Consider the following 14,983-nt stretch of genomic DNA (forward strand, 5'->3'; position numbering starts at 1 on the left):
AACTTTTTTTTAAAATTGGACTAATTGGAAACTAGTAGTCCGATTTCATTCAAATTTCTCATTTTGCCTTTAAAATTACTTTCTTAAAAATTATGAAATTTTTTTTCTATATTTTGCAATGAAAAGTATTTTCAACAATTAGCAAATAAAATAAAAAATAATATTTATTTAAGGTTATTTTTTGCATAGAATTATCTTTGGATGAACGAATCTTATAATAGTGTGTAAAAACTTCATGATTCGCTTAAAAAAGTTTTTCAAATCTAGCGAAATGCTCAAAAAGTTTTGTTAACATTAAGAGATCCAAACATTCAATCGCTCTCCTGCCTCAACAACTTTGGCAATATTTTCAGGCTGGAAAACCTTCCATATGTTGAGGATCAAAAATTCAAATCCATCGGAAAAGAAAAAATCGTTTTTTTTTTTGTTTTTTTTTCTCTGGTTTTGTAACTTAAAATATCGTTTGTATAAATTAATTAGCATGTACAAGATTATGTCCTCGAACAAAATAAAATTGAGACTCAAGACGTAAAAAATTTACATATTAGATTGAAAGTTATTTAAGCCGAGTAATTTTGCTTCGCACTATACATAAATATGAAGTCGAATCAATAGATAAACTACATTCAAGTTCCGAAAATTTTGTCGTAGAAGCAATCCATCAATTAGTACCCATGAGCTGCTACAATCGATCACGTTATCTTCCATGTTGAACCCGAACTATCGCCTAAAACAAACTGAACTAGGGTGTCTTAGAACTGGTCACAAAAATTTTTATGGACATTATTCGAAACTTGACAGTATTCGACGATTTTTGATCAATTATAGAGATCAAATTTCTTAAATGAATTCCAATTTCAAAATGAATCACAATTATTCCTGTAAGCAATCAATTCTACTTATGGTGATTAAAAAACGAATAAAACATATAGTATCCTGTCTTGAAATCAAAATTGCTTAAGCTAATCGGAAAGTTACCGAAATTACAAGTACAATCTTCTAGCCATAGATACACTCGAAAGTGGGTTAAGAAAATATTATAAACTAGGAGGCTCCGCCCCCTGCTCGCTAACGCTCGCCAACCCCCGAGAATTGCTACGCAATCCTATGTGGTTCACGCCGTGAACCATGGCTCGCTTCGCTCGCTCGCCAATGAACACAATGTTCTAACACAAAGACATAATATATTATCATCAAAGACATAGTATTTTATCATCAAAGACATAGTATTGTACTTATGTAGAAGATTTCTACCAATGTTCCTATTGACTTTTAAAAAAGTATGTTAGCTACTTAGATTGTACATGGTGAAAAAATCAAAACATTAGCTAAATAAGAAACCTATTAGCAAAATTAATTAGCAAATATTGCTTCACTAATATTCTGCGTTTTAAAGCGTGAAAATTCAATGCATAAATAAACGCGAAATATAAAAAAATTCAATGCATTCAATACAAACACTTAAACGTTTTTTAGATGTTTAGGTAGCTCCCAGTAGAAAAATATCAATTCAACAGCGGCCTTTTAAAGCATTCTCACTTCAATTAATTAATTAATTCCTAATTGAGTTTAAATTAAATATTGTCATGTTTTTAATGCATGAATCTGAATTGAACAACCTGATAATGCTCACTCTGGTTATTGTTATCTGGTTGCTCACTACGTGCTCTTGCGCGCCGAATCCAATCAATTAAAAATGAAAACTGTTGCCAGCGCGAGAAAAGAAATATCATTGGTTTTATTGATACATACATACATACGTACGTATTAGAGTTTTATATAATACTAGGAGGCTTCGCCCCCTGCTCGCTAACGCTCGCCAACCCCCGAGAATTGCTACGCAATTCTATGTGGTTCACGCCGTGAACCATGGCTCGCTCGCCAATGAGCACAATGTTCTAGCACAAAGACATAATATATTATCATCAAAGACATAGTATTTTATCATCAAAGACATAGTATTTTATCATCAAAGACATAGTATTGTACTTATGTAGAAGAATTCTACCAATGTTCTTATTGGTTTTTAAAAAAGTATATTAGCTATTTAGATTGTACATGGTGAAAAAATCAAAACATTAGCTAAATAAGAAACATATTAGCAAAATAAATTATCAAATATTGCTTCACTAATATTCTGCATTTTAAAGCGTGAAAATTCAATGCATAAATAAACGCGAAATATAAAAAAATTCAATGCATTCAATACAAACACTTAAACATTTTTTAGACGTTTTGGTAGCTCCCAGTAGAAAAATATCAATTCAACAGCGGCCTTTTAAAGCATTCTCACTTCAATTAATTAATTAATTCCTAATTGAGTTTAAATTAAATACGTATTGTCATGTTTTTAGTGCATGAATCTGAATTGAACAACCTGATAATGCTCACTCTGGTTATTGTTATCTGGTTGCTCGCTACGTGCTCTTGCGCGCCGAATCCAATCAATTAAAAATGAAAACTGTTGCCAGCGCGAGAAAAGAAATATAATCGGTTTTATTGATACATACATACATACGTACGTATTAGCGTTTTATATAATATAGATAGATGCTACGTTTGGCAAAAATCAGAATCAAATTATAGTAATACGCAGTTTCTATTTTAAAATCTTGATAAGTAGTCTGGAGCCTCATGAAACTTTTTAATATGGAAAAATCTTCAATTTCTGAAATATTATTTTTATTTGTTGAGCTATATTTTGGTATTAATGTAACTAACTAACGTTAGTGCTGATTTCCATTTTTTATAATAACTATAAATGTATTGTAAAGCTATTTACTTGAATCTATCGGCAACTCATACATCCAAAAACATAATAATAATAATAATTAAGGTAAAATAGTAATAACAGTAATAAATTAAAATATTGATAATTAAATTTAAATTATAGTTTCAGTGTTTCCTTGAAACTTACTGAAATTAAGAAGGGAGCATAATAACCGTTTAATGTCCTTTGGGTAAGGCCGTTCCAAGCATAAATTTAAGTTTTAAATTGAGTTAATATTAATTGATAATCTTAAAAAAACAAATAACAATGCGTAAATTAAATACTTAATAAGGCAAATGAAATGCAATTAAACCGTGCACCTACTTTCTATATCAAAACAAGGAAATATCTTAAACGTGGAACAATAAAACAGAATATCATTAAGAAAGTTCAATTTTAAACTATTATCAAGCAAGTAAACTCTAAAAGTGTAAATGATCAGAAGCCGTAATATTAGTGCAAAGTTGCGCATGACGTAAGCAGCAGTTTTTAAGACAGTATTTTGAGAGAGACGAGAATCTGGGGTTTACAATAATTTTCAAAAGTTAAATTTAGTGAGATTATTTTTTTTATTTTCTTATTTTCTTTTATTTATTTTATTTTCTTTTATTTTTATTATTATTTTTAATTGAATAAGAATATTGAAGTTTGAACATTAAGCATTGCCTCAAAGTTTCGGTACAATAAGGCTAAGAGAAGTTTTTCTAGTTTTTAAAAGAACTTCGTTTAAAATTTTGTTTATCGCATTTCAATTTTAATTTTATGTATTTTAGACGTATATTTGTATATTAAACAGACGAATATTAAACAGACCTTTAGAAAAACTTGTTTTTCTTTTTATTAGTTCCTTTTACATTTTTTTTTATTTTAAATTTTTATTTTCAACAATGTTTTGCCGATAATGTATAGAAAAAATTCGTGACACGAAAAAACTGCTGCAAAATTTCAGGAATGGTTGAACATTAACATACCTGCTTACTTATGAACTTTTTCGAGAAAATCTATCACAACAGTGACAAAATTTAAATTGAGAGGTATAAAATTTTAACATTTAAAATGTGTAATTTCATTCGTGATTTCATTCATTTCGTGACAAAATGCAAAATTTGAGCATAAGCGGTTGAATAGTTTCTGAGAAATCGAATTTTAAATATACACAGGAACAATTCGATAGATTTAGCTCGATGTTGTATTTTGCCATGTAAAATTACGTACATAAAAATTGTATAAAAAGTTGTCTGCCTTATAATTCAAAAATTTTCCAGCTATTACTTAACAGCGTAATTAAAAATAATAAATATTTACTAAAGTTTATTTTCTGCATGCCATTATCTTTGGATAAACGAATTTTAAAATTATGTTCAAAATTTTTTTAACTCGCTTAAAAAGGTCTCTATGCATGGTGAAGTAAGCAAAATGTAAAATTAAGATAGAGGATTCCAAACTTTGGATCCCCCTCATGATCAAACTATAGGGACAATATTCCCCAGATTGGGGCTACCCCCTATATTCTGGGGGTTCAAAATCTGAATCCGTCGGAAAAAAGTTATGTTTATTCAGAGAAAACACATTTTTGTGTTTAATTTCGAAAATTAAAAAATCGCCAGCACTAACTAATTAGCATATTTGAGATCACATATTTGAGTCACTAAATTAAAACTTAAACCGTGACCAGGACCGAACTCGTGACCACCGAGTCCACAAACGTCTTTTCCCATGGCGCTAACAACCACACCACGACTCACACGTTGCTTTCACGAATATATAGCTTAAAGAACTTCTTTCCCGTTAATTAACAAAATCTATTTTGGCCCACTATGTGCCCTCTAATTAGTGTATAAAAATTTCCTTTATTACGATTGTTTGGTATATAAAACTCTAATTTCTGGCAGAGTTTGAAAATTATAAGTTAATATTAAAGGGAGTTACGCAGTGAGTCGTGTGCGTAACTCCGGAGTCGAAATTTATCCGTTTTTCAGCTATTATTCCCTCTTTCCCAAAGAAAAATAATTATTTTTATATATATAACACTTTATTCACGTTGAAATTTCGAACAATAAATTTTCAAAAGTAAAATAAAGTAAATAGAAAAAAAAATTAAAAATTACTCCGTGACCAGGACCGAACCCCTGATCACCGATTCAACAAACTTCTTTACCCATGGCGCTAACAACCACACCACGACTCACATGTTGCTTTCACGAATATATAGCTTAAAGAACTTCCTTCCCGTTAATTAACAAAATCTATTTTGGCCCACTATGTGCCCCCTAATTAGTGTATAAAAATTTCCTTTATTACGCTTGTTTGGTATATAAAACTCTAATTTCTGGCAGAGTTTGAAAATTATAAGTTAATATTAAAGGGAGTTACGCAGTGAGTCGTGTGCGTAACTCCGGCGTCGAAATTTATCCGTTTTTCAGCTATTATTCCTTCTTTCCCCCCCAAAAAAAATTACTTTTATATATATAACACTTTATTCACGTTGAAATTTCGAAAAATAAATTTTAAAAAGTAAAATAAAGTAAATAGAAAAAAAAATTAAAAATTAATCCGTGACCAGGACCGAACCCCTCATCTCCGATTCAACAAATTTCTTTACCCATGGCGCTAACAACCACAACACGACTCACACGTTGCTCCCATGAATATATAGCTTCAAGAACTTCCTTCTCGTTAATTAACAAAATCTATTTTGGCCCACTATGTGCCCCCTAATTAGTGTATAAAAATTTCCTTTATTACGATTGTTTGGTATATAAAACTCTAATTTCTGGCAGAGTTTGAAAATTATAAGTTAATATTAAAGAGAGTTACGTAGTGAGTCACGTGCGTAACTCCGGAGTCGAAATTTATCCGTTTTTCAGCTATTATTCCCTCTTTCCCAAAGAAAAATAATTACTTTTATATATATAACACATTATTCTCGTTGAAATATCGAAAAATAAATTTTAAAAAGTAAAATAAAGTAAATAGAAAAAAAAAAATTTAAAATTTCTCCGTGACTAGGACCGAACCCCTGATCACCGATTCAACAAACTTCTTTACCCATGGCGCTAACAATAACACCACGACTCACATGTTGCTTTCACGAATATATAGCTTAAAGAACTTCCTTCCCGTTAATTAACAAAATCTATTTTGGCCCACTATGTGCCCCTTAATTAGTGTATAAAAATTTCCTTTATTACGATTGTTTGGTATATAAAACTGTAATTTCTGGCAGAGTTTGAAAATTATAAGTTAATATTAAAGGGAGATACGTAGTGAGTCGTGTGCGTAACTCCGGAGTCAAAATTTATCCGTTTTTCAGCTATTATTCCCTCTTTCCCAAAGAAAAATAATTACTTTTATATATATAACACATTATTCTCGTTGAAATATCGAAAAATAAATTTTAAAAAGTAAAATAAAGTAAATAGAAAAAAAAATTAAAAATTTATCCGTGATCAGGACCGAACCCCTGATCACCGATTCAACAAACTTCTTTACCCATGGCGCTAACAACCACACCACGACTCACACGTTGCTTTCACGAATATATAGCTTAAAGAACTTCCTTCCCGTTAATTAACAAAATCTATTTTGGCCCTCTATGTGCCCCCTAATTAGTGTATAAAAATTTCCTTTATTACGATTGTTTGGTATATAAAACTCTAATTTCTGGCAGAGTTTGAAAATTATAAGTTAATATTAAAGGGAGTTACGTAGTGAGTCGTGTGCGTAACTCCGGAGTCGAAATTTATCCGTTTTTCAGCTATTATTCCCTCTTTCCCAAAGAAAAATAATTACTTTTATATATATAACACATTATTCTCGTTGAAATATCGAAAAATAAATTTTAAAAAGTAAAATAAAGTAAATGGAAAAAAAAATTAAAAATTTATCCGTGACCAGGACCGAACCCCTGATCACCGATTTAACAAACTTCTTTACCCTTGGCGCTAACAACCACACCACGACTCACATGTTGCTTTCACGAATATATAGCTTAAAGAACTTCCTTTCCGTTAATTAACAAAATCTATTTTGACCCACTATGTGCCCCCTAATTAGTGTATCAAAATTTCCTTTTTTACGATTGTTTGGTATATAAAACTCTAATTTCTGGCAGAGTTTGAAAATTATAAGTTAATATTAAAGGGAATTACGTAGTGAGTCTTGTGCGTAACTCCGGAGTCGAAATTTATCCGTTTTTCAGCTATTATTCCCTCTTTCCCAAAGAAAAATAATTACTTTTATATATATAACACTTTATTCACGTTGAAATTTCGAAAAATAAATTTTAAAAAGTAAAATAAAGTAAATAGAAAAAAAAAAATAAAAATTAATCCGTGACCAGAACCGAACCCCTGATCACCGATTCAACACACTTTTTTACCCATGGCGCTAGCAACCGCACCACGACTCACACGTTGCTTCTACGAATGTATAGCTTAAAGAACTTCCTTCACGTTAATTAACAGAATCTATTTTGGCCCACTATGTGCCCCCTAATTAGTGTATAAAAATTTCCTTTATTACGATTGTTTGGTATATAAAACTCCAATTTCTGGCTGAGTTTGAAAATTTTAATTTATTATTAAAGGGAATTACGTAGTGAGTCGTGTGCGTAACTCCGCAGTCGAAATTTATCCGTTTTTCAGCTATTATTCCCTCTTTCCCAAAGAAAAATAATTACTTTTATATATATAACACTTTATTCACGTTGAAATTTCGAAAAATAAATTTTAAAAAGTAAAATAAAGTAAATAGAAAAAAAAAATTAAAAATTAATCCGTGACCAGAACCGAACCCCTGATCAACGATTCAACAAACTTCTTTACCCATGGCGCTAGCAACCGCACCACGACTCACATGTTGCTTCCACGAATATATAGCTTAGAGAACTTCCTTCACGTTAATTAACAAAATCTATTTTGGCCCACTATATGCCCCCTAATTAGTGTATAAAAATTTCCTTTATTACGATTGTTTGGTATATAAAACTCCAATTTCTGGCTGAGTTTGAAAATTTTAATTTATTATTAAAGGGAATTACGTCGTGAGTCGTGTGCGTAACTCCGCAGTCGAAATTTATCCGTTTTTCAGCTATTATTCCCTCTTTCCCAAAGAAAAATAATTACTTTTATATATATAACACTTTATTCACGTTGAAATTTCGAAAAATAAATTTTAAAAAGTAAAATAAAGTAAATAGAAAAAAAAATTAAAAATTAATCCGTGACCAGAACCGAACCCCTGATCAACGATTCAACAAACTTCTTTATCCATGGCGCTAGCAACCGCACCACGACTCACATGTTGCTTCCACGAATATATAGCTTAGAGAACTTCCTTCACGTTAATTAACAAAATCTCTTTTGGCCCACTATGTGCCCCCTAATTAGTGTATAAAAATTTCCTTTATTACCATTGTTTGGTATATAAAACTCTAATTTCTGGCAGAGTTTGAAAATTATAAGTTAATATTAAAGGGAGTTACGTAGTGAGTCGTGTGCGTAACTCCGGAGTCGAAATTTATCCGTTTTTCAGCTATTACTCCCTCTTTCCCAAAGAAAAATAATTACTTTTATATATATAACACATTATTCTCGTTGAAATATCGAAAAATAAGTTTTAAAAAGTAAAATAAAGTAAATAGAAAAAAAAATTAAAAATTTATCCGTGACCAGGACCGAACCCCTGATCACCGATTCAACAAACTTCTTTACCCATGGCGCTAACAACCACACCACGACTCATATGTTGCTATCACGAATATATAGCTGAAAGAACTTCCTTCCCGTTAATTAGCAAAATCTCTTTTGGCCCACTATGTGCCCCCTAATTAGTGTATAAAAATTTCCTTCATTGCGATTGTTTGGTATATAAAACTCTAATTTCTGGCAGAGTTTGAAAATTATAAGTTAATATTAAAGGGAGTTACGTAGTGAGTCGTGTGCGTAACTCCGGACTCGAAATTTATCCGTTATTCAGCTATTATTCCCTCTTTCCCAAAGAAAAATAATTACTTTTATATATAGAACACATTATTCTCGCTGAAATATCGAAAAATAAATTTTAAAAAGTAAAATAAAGTAAATAGAAAAAAAAATTTAAAATTAATCCGTGACCAGGACCGAACCCCTGATCACCGATTCAACAAACTTCTTTACCCATGGCGCTAGCAACCGCACCACGACACACACGTTGCTTCCACGAATATATAGCTTACAGAACTTCCTTCACGTTAATTACCAAAATATATTTTGGCCCACTATGTGCCCCTTAATTAGTGTATAAAAATTTCCTTTATTACCATTGTTTGGTATATAAAACTCTAATTTCTGGCTGAGTTTGAAAATTATAAGTTAATATTAAAGGGAGTTACGTAGTGAGTCGTGTGCGTAACTCCGGAGTCGAAATTTATCCGTTTTTCAGCTATTATTCCCTCTTTCCCAAAGAAAAATAATTACTTTTATATATATAACACTTTATTCACGTTGAAATTTCGAAAAATAAATTTTAAAAAGTAAAATAAAGTAAATAGAAAAAAAAAATTAAAAATTAATCCGTGACCAGAACCGAACCCCTGATCAACGATTCAACAAACTTCTTTACCCATGGCGCTAGCAACCGCACCACGACTCACATGTTGCTTCCACGAATATATAGCTTAGAGAACTTCCTTCACGTTAATTAACAAAATCTATTTTGGCCCACTATATGCCCCCTAATTAGTGTATAAAAATTTCCTTTATTACGATTGTTTGGTATATAAAACTCCAATTTCTGGCTGAGTTTGAAAATTTTAATTTATTATTAAAGGGAATTACGTCGTGAGTCGTGTGCGTAACTCCGCAGTCGAAATTTATCCGTTTTTCAGCTATTATTCCCTCTTTCCCAAAGAAAAATAATTACTTTTATATATATAACACTTTATTCACGTTGAAATTTCGAAAAATAAATTTTAAAAAGTAAAATAAAGTAAATAGAAAAAAAAATTAAAAATTAATCCGTGACCAGAACCGAACCCCTGATCAACGATTCAACAAACTTCTTTATCCATGGCGCTAGCAACCGCACCACGACTCACATGTTGCTTCCACGAATATATAGCTTAGAGAACTTCCTTCACGTTAATTAACAAAATCTCTTTTGGCCCACTATGTGCCCCCTAATTAGTGTATAAAAATTTCCTTTATTACCATTGTTTGGTATATAAAACTCTAATTTCTGGCAGAGTTTGAAAATTATAAGTTAATATTAAAGGGAGTTACGTAGTGAGTCGTGTGCGTAACTCCGGAGTCGAAATTTATCCGTTTTTCAGCTATTACTCCCTCTTTCCCAAAGAAAAATAATTACTTTTATATATATAACACATTATTCTCGTTGAAATATCGAAAAATAAGTTTTAAAAAGTAAAATAAAGTAAATAGAAAAAAAAATTAAAAATTTATCCGTGACCAGGACCGAACCCCTGATCACCGATTCAACAAACTTCTTTACCCATGGCGCTAACAACCACACCACGACTCATATGTTGCTATCACGAATATATAGCTGAAAGAACTTCCTTCCCGTTAATTAGCAAAATCTCTTTTGGCCCACTATGTGCCCCCTAATTAGTGTATAAAAATTTCCTTCATTGCGATTGTTTGGTATATAAAACTCTAATTTCTGGCAGAGTTTGAAAATTATAAGTTAATATTAAAGGGAGTTACGTAGTGAGTCGTGTGCGTAACTCCGGACTCGAAATTTATCCGTTATTCAGCTATTATTCCCTCTTTCCCAAAGAAAAATAATTACTTTTATATATAGAACACATTATTCTCGCTGAAATATCGAAAAATAAATTTTAAAAAGTAAAATAAAGTAAATAGAAAAAAAAATTTAAAATTAATCCGTGACCAGGACCGAACCCCTGATCACCGATTCAACAAACTTCTTTACCCATGGCGCTAGCAACCGCACCACGACACACACGTTGCTTCCACGAATATATAGCTTACAGAACTTCCTTCACGTTAATTACCAAAATATATTTTGGCCCACTATGTGCCCCTTAATTAGTGTATAAAAATTTCCTTTATTACCATTGTTTGGTATATAAAACTCTAATTTCTGGCTGAGTTTGAAAATTATAAGTTAATATTAAAGGGAGTTACGTAGTGAGTCGTGTGCGTAACTCCGGAGTCGAAATTTATCCGTTTTTCAGCTATTATTCCCACTTTCCCATAGAAAAATAATTACTTTTATATATATAACACATTATTCTCGTTGAAATATCGAAAAATAAATTTTAAAAAGTAAAATAAAGTAAATAGAAAAAAAAATTAAAAATTTATCCGTGACCAGGACCGAACCCGTTTTTCAGCTATTATTCCCTCTTTCCCAAAGGAAAATAATTACTTTTATATATATAACACATTATTCTCGTTGAAATATCGAAAAATAAATTTTAAAAAGTAAAATAAAGTAAATAGAAAAAAAAATTAAAAATTTATCCGTGACCAGGACCGAACCCCTGATCACCGATTCAACAAACTTCTTTACCCATGGCGCTAACAACCACTCCACGACTCACATGTTGCTTTCACGAATATATAGCTTAAAGAACTTCCTTCCCGTTAATTAACAAAATCTATTTTGGCCCACTATGTGCCCCCTAATTAGTGTATAAAAATTTCCTTTATTATGATTGTTTGGTATATAAAACTCTAATTTCTGGCAGAGTTTGAAAATTATAAGTTAATATTAAAGGGAGTTACGTAGTGATTCGTGTGCGTAACTCCGGAGTCGAAATTTATCCGTTTTTCAGCTATTACTCCCTCTTTCCCAAAGAAAAATAATTACTTTTATATATATAACACATTATTCTCGTTGAAATATCGAAAAATAGGTTTTAAAAAGTAAAATAAAGTAAATAGAAAAAAAAAATTAAAAATTTATCCGTGACCAGGACCGAACCCCTGATCACCGATTCAACAAACTTCTTTACCCATGGCGCTAACAACCACACCACGACTCACATGTTGCTTTCACGAATATATAGCTTAAAGAACTTCCTTCCCGTTAATTAACAAAATCTATTTTGGCCCACTATGCGCCCCCTAATTAGTGTATAAAAATTTCCTTCATTACGATTGTTTGGTATATAAAACTCTAATTTCTGGCAGAGTTTGAAAATTATAAGTTAATATTAAAGGGAGTTACGTAGTGATTCGTGTGCGTAACTCCGGAGTCGAAATTTATCCGTTTTTCAGCTATTATTCCCTCTTTCCCAAAGAAAAATAATTACTTTTATATACATAACACATTATTCTCGTTGAAATATCGAAAAATAAATTTTAAAAAGTAAAATAAAGTAAATAGAAAAAAAAATTAAAAATTTATCCGTGACCAGGACCGAACCCCTGATCACCGATTCAACAAATTTCTTTTCCCATGGCGCTAACAACCACACCACGACTCACATGTTGCTTTCACGAATATATAGCTTAAAGAACTTCCTTCCCGTTAATTAACAAAATCTATTTTGGCCCACTATGTGCCCCCTAATTAGTGTATAAAAATTTCCTTTATTACGATTGTTTGGTATATAAAACTCTAATTTCTGGCAGAGTTTGAAAATTATAAGTTAATATTAAAGGGAGTTACGTAGTGATTCGTGTGCGTAACTCCGGAGTCGAAATTTATCCGTTTTTCAGCTATTATTCCCTCTTTCCCAAAGAAAAATAATTACTTTTATATATATAACACTTTATTCACGTTGAAATTTCGAAAAAATAATTTTAAAAAGTAAAATAAAGTAAATAGAAAAAAAAATTAAAAATTAATCCGTGACCAGAACCGAACCCCTGATCACCGATTCAACAAACTTCTTTACCCATGGCGCTAGCAACCGCACCACGACACACACGTTGCTTCCACGAATATATAGCTTAGAGAACTTCCTTCACGTTAATTAACAAAATCTATTTTGGCCCACTATGTGCCCCCTAATTAGTGTATAAAAATTTCCTTTATTACGATTGTTTGGTATATAAAACTCTAATTTCTGGCAGAGTTTGAAAATTATAAGTTAATATTAAAGGGAGTTACGTAGTGAGTCGTGTGCGTAACTCCGGAGTCGAAATTTATCCGTTTTTCAGCTATTATTCCCTCTTTCCCAAAGAAAAATAATTACTTTTATATATATAACACTTTATTCACGTTGAAATTTCGAAAAATAAATTTTAAAAAGTAAAATAAAGTAAATAGAAAAAAAAATTAAAAATTAATCCGTGACCAGAACCGAACCCCTGTTCACCGATTCAACAAACTTCTTTACCCATGGCGCTAGCAACCGCACCACGACTCACACGTTGCTTCCACGAATGTATAGCTTAAAAAACTTCCTTCACGTTAATTAACAAAATCTATTTTGGCCCACTTTGTGCCCCCTAATTTGTGTATAAAAATTTCCTTTATTCCGATTGTTTGGTATATAAAACTCTAATTTCTGGCAGAGTTTGAAAATTATAAGTTAATATTAAAGGGAGTTACGTAGTGAGTCGTGTGCGTAACTCCGGAGTCGAAATTTATCCGTTTTTCAGCTATTATTCCCTCTTTCCCAAAGAAAAATAATTACTTTTATATATATAACACTTTATTCACGTTGAAATTTCGAAAAATAAATTTTAAAAAGTAAATTAAAGTAAATAGAAAAAAAAATTAAAAATTAATCCGTGACCAGAACCGAACTCCTGATCACCGATTCAACAAACTTCTTTACCCATGGCGCTAACAACCACACCACGACTCACATGTTGCTTCCACGAATATATAGCCAAAAAAAACTTCCTTCTGATTAATTGACAAAATCTATTTTGGTTCTTTATGTGCCCCCTAAATAGTGTATAAAAATTCCCTTTGGTACGATTGTTTGGTATATTAAGATTGATTTATAAAACGTGAAAATTCAATCATTAGATCAAAATCTATTCAGGGTGGTCTGGCTTTTATTTTGTACACTATACATCGAGTTCTGTGAACAAAATGTTTTTAAATTCACTCCAAAGATATGATGAAAAAAACTGTGGGTCTAGGATTTGAATCCACCCTGCTGTAGAGCGGGTACCAGCTTGTCAGGGAAATAAAGGCGGTAGGTGCACAATGCTGATTTTATTTTCACCACCACTCCTCGTTAGTCATAAATCTTGGAGTCTTAATATCGATGACCCTCTAGCTCACAATAGACTGTTGGGCAAATTTTTTCTGCACATAAATATGTTAAATAAAATTCTCTTCGCGCGAATATTTTATTGCTATACCATATTTAGGTTTGCAATAAGGTAAAATGAACGAGAGAAGGCCCCACATTATAAAGGATCCGCAACGCATAGGACCCCTAAAGCCAAATTCGAGAAGGAAAAAAAATATGTAACAAAATATTGAAGAGTCAATTTTAAACTCCAGATTCAAATTTTATTTATTATTTTAATGAGATTGTTCGAATGAAAAGTTTCTAAAAAAGAACTATTACTTATACTTGTGTCGAGAAACCTTTCAAAGAAAGTTTTCGTATTGTACTTTCGCAGACTTTAAAAAAACAATCCAAAATCATGGTCTTATGGTCGTTTATTTGCTTTCCTTTAAATGAGGCCCTTTGCAAAATATTTTCTTATTATTTATTAATATTTTCGCTGAAAAGGTTAATATTTGCTTTATTTCGTTTCCTTTGAAAAAGGTTTTCGCTTAATATTTCTGCTAATCTAATCATGACAGCAAACAAAAATGCAAAAAATAAGGTTTACAATTTGCTTGTTTTTTTAACCTAAATAACAATATTTTTAAAAAAAGATTTAAAAATCATTTAGTTTTCCTTTAAGGTGGAAAGGTTGGAAATTGCAATATTTTTACGTCATTGAAAAAAGGTTTTTACCGCAAACCTTTTCGTAACAATGAAAGTAAAGTTAAAACTCCAGGTTGTCGTAAGGTTACATGCTTTCTGGGAAAGCATCCCAAACTTTTTGGAAAATATACCAAACACTCAAACCTTTTCCAAGCTGGGTTGAAAATGTTTTGACTCGAAATAATAAATGAAATAATAAATGAATCGAAATTTGACACTAAAATAATAAATGAGGCTGTATATCGAAGTTGAACATTTAGCTGGAGTCCTATAACCGTCAAGCAATCTGAAAAGCATTTTCCTGGTTTTGTGTAGCGTAAAATGTCATTACTTTA

This window comes from Parasteatoda tepidariorum, chromosome 6, assembly GCF_982258835.1.
Source record: "Parasteatoda tepidariorum strain Cologne lab strain chromosome 6, Ptep-v5.0, whole genome shotgun sequence".
NCBI lineage: Eukaryota > Metazoa > Arthropoda > Arachnida > Araneae > Theridiidae > Parasteatoda > Parasteatoda tepidariorum.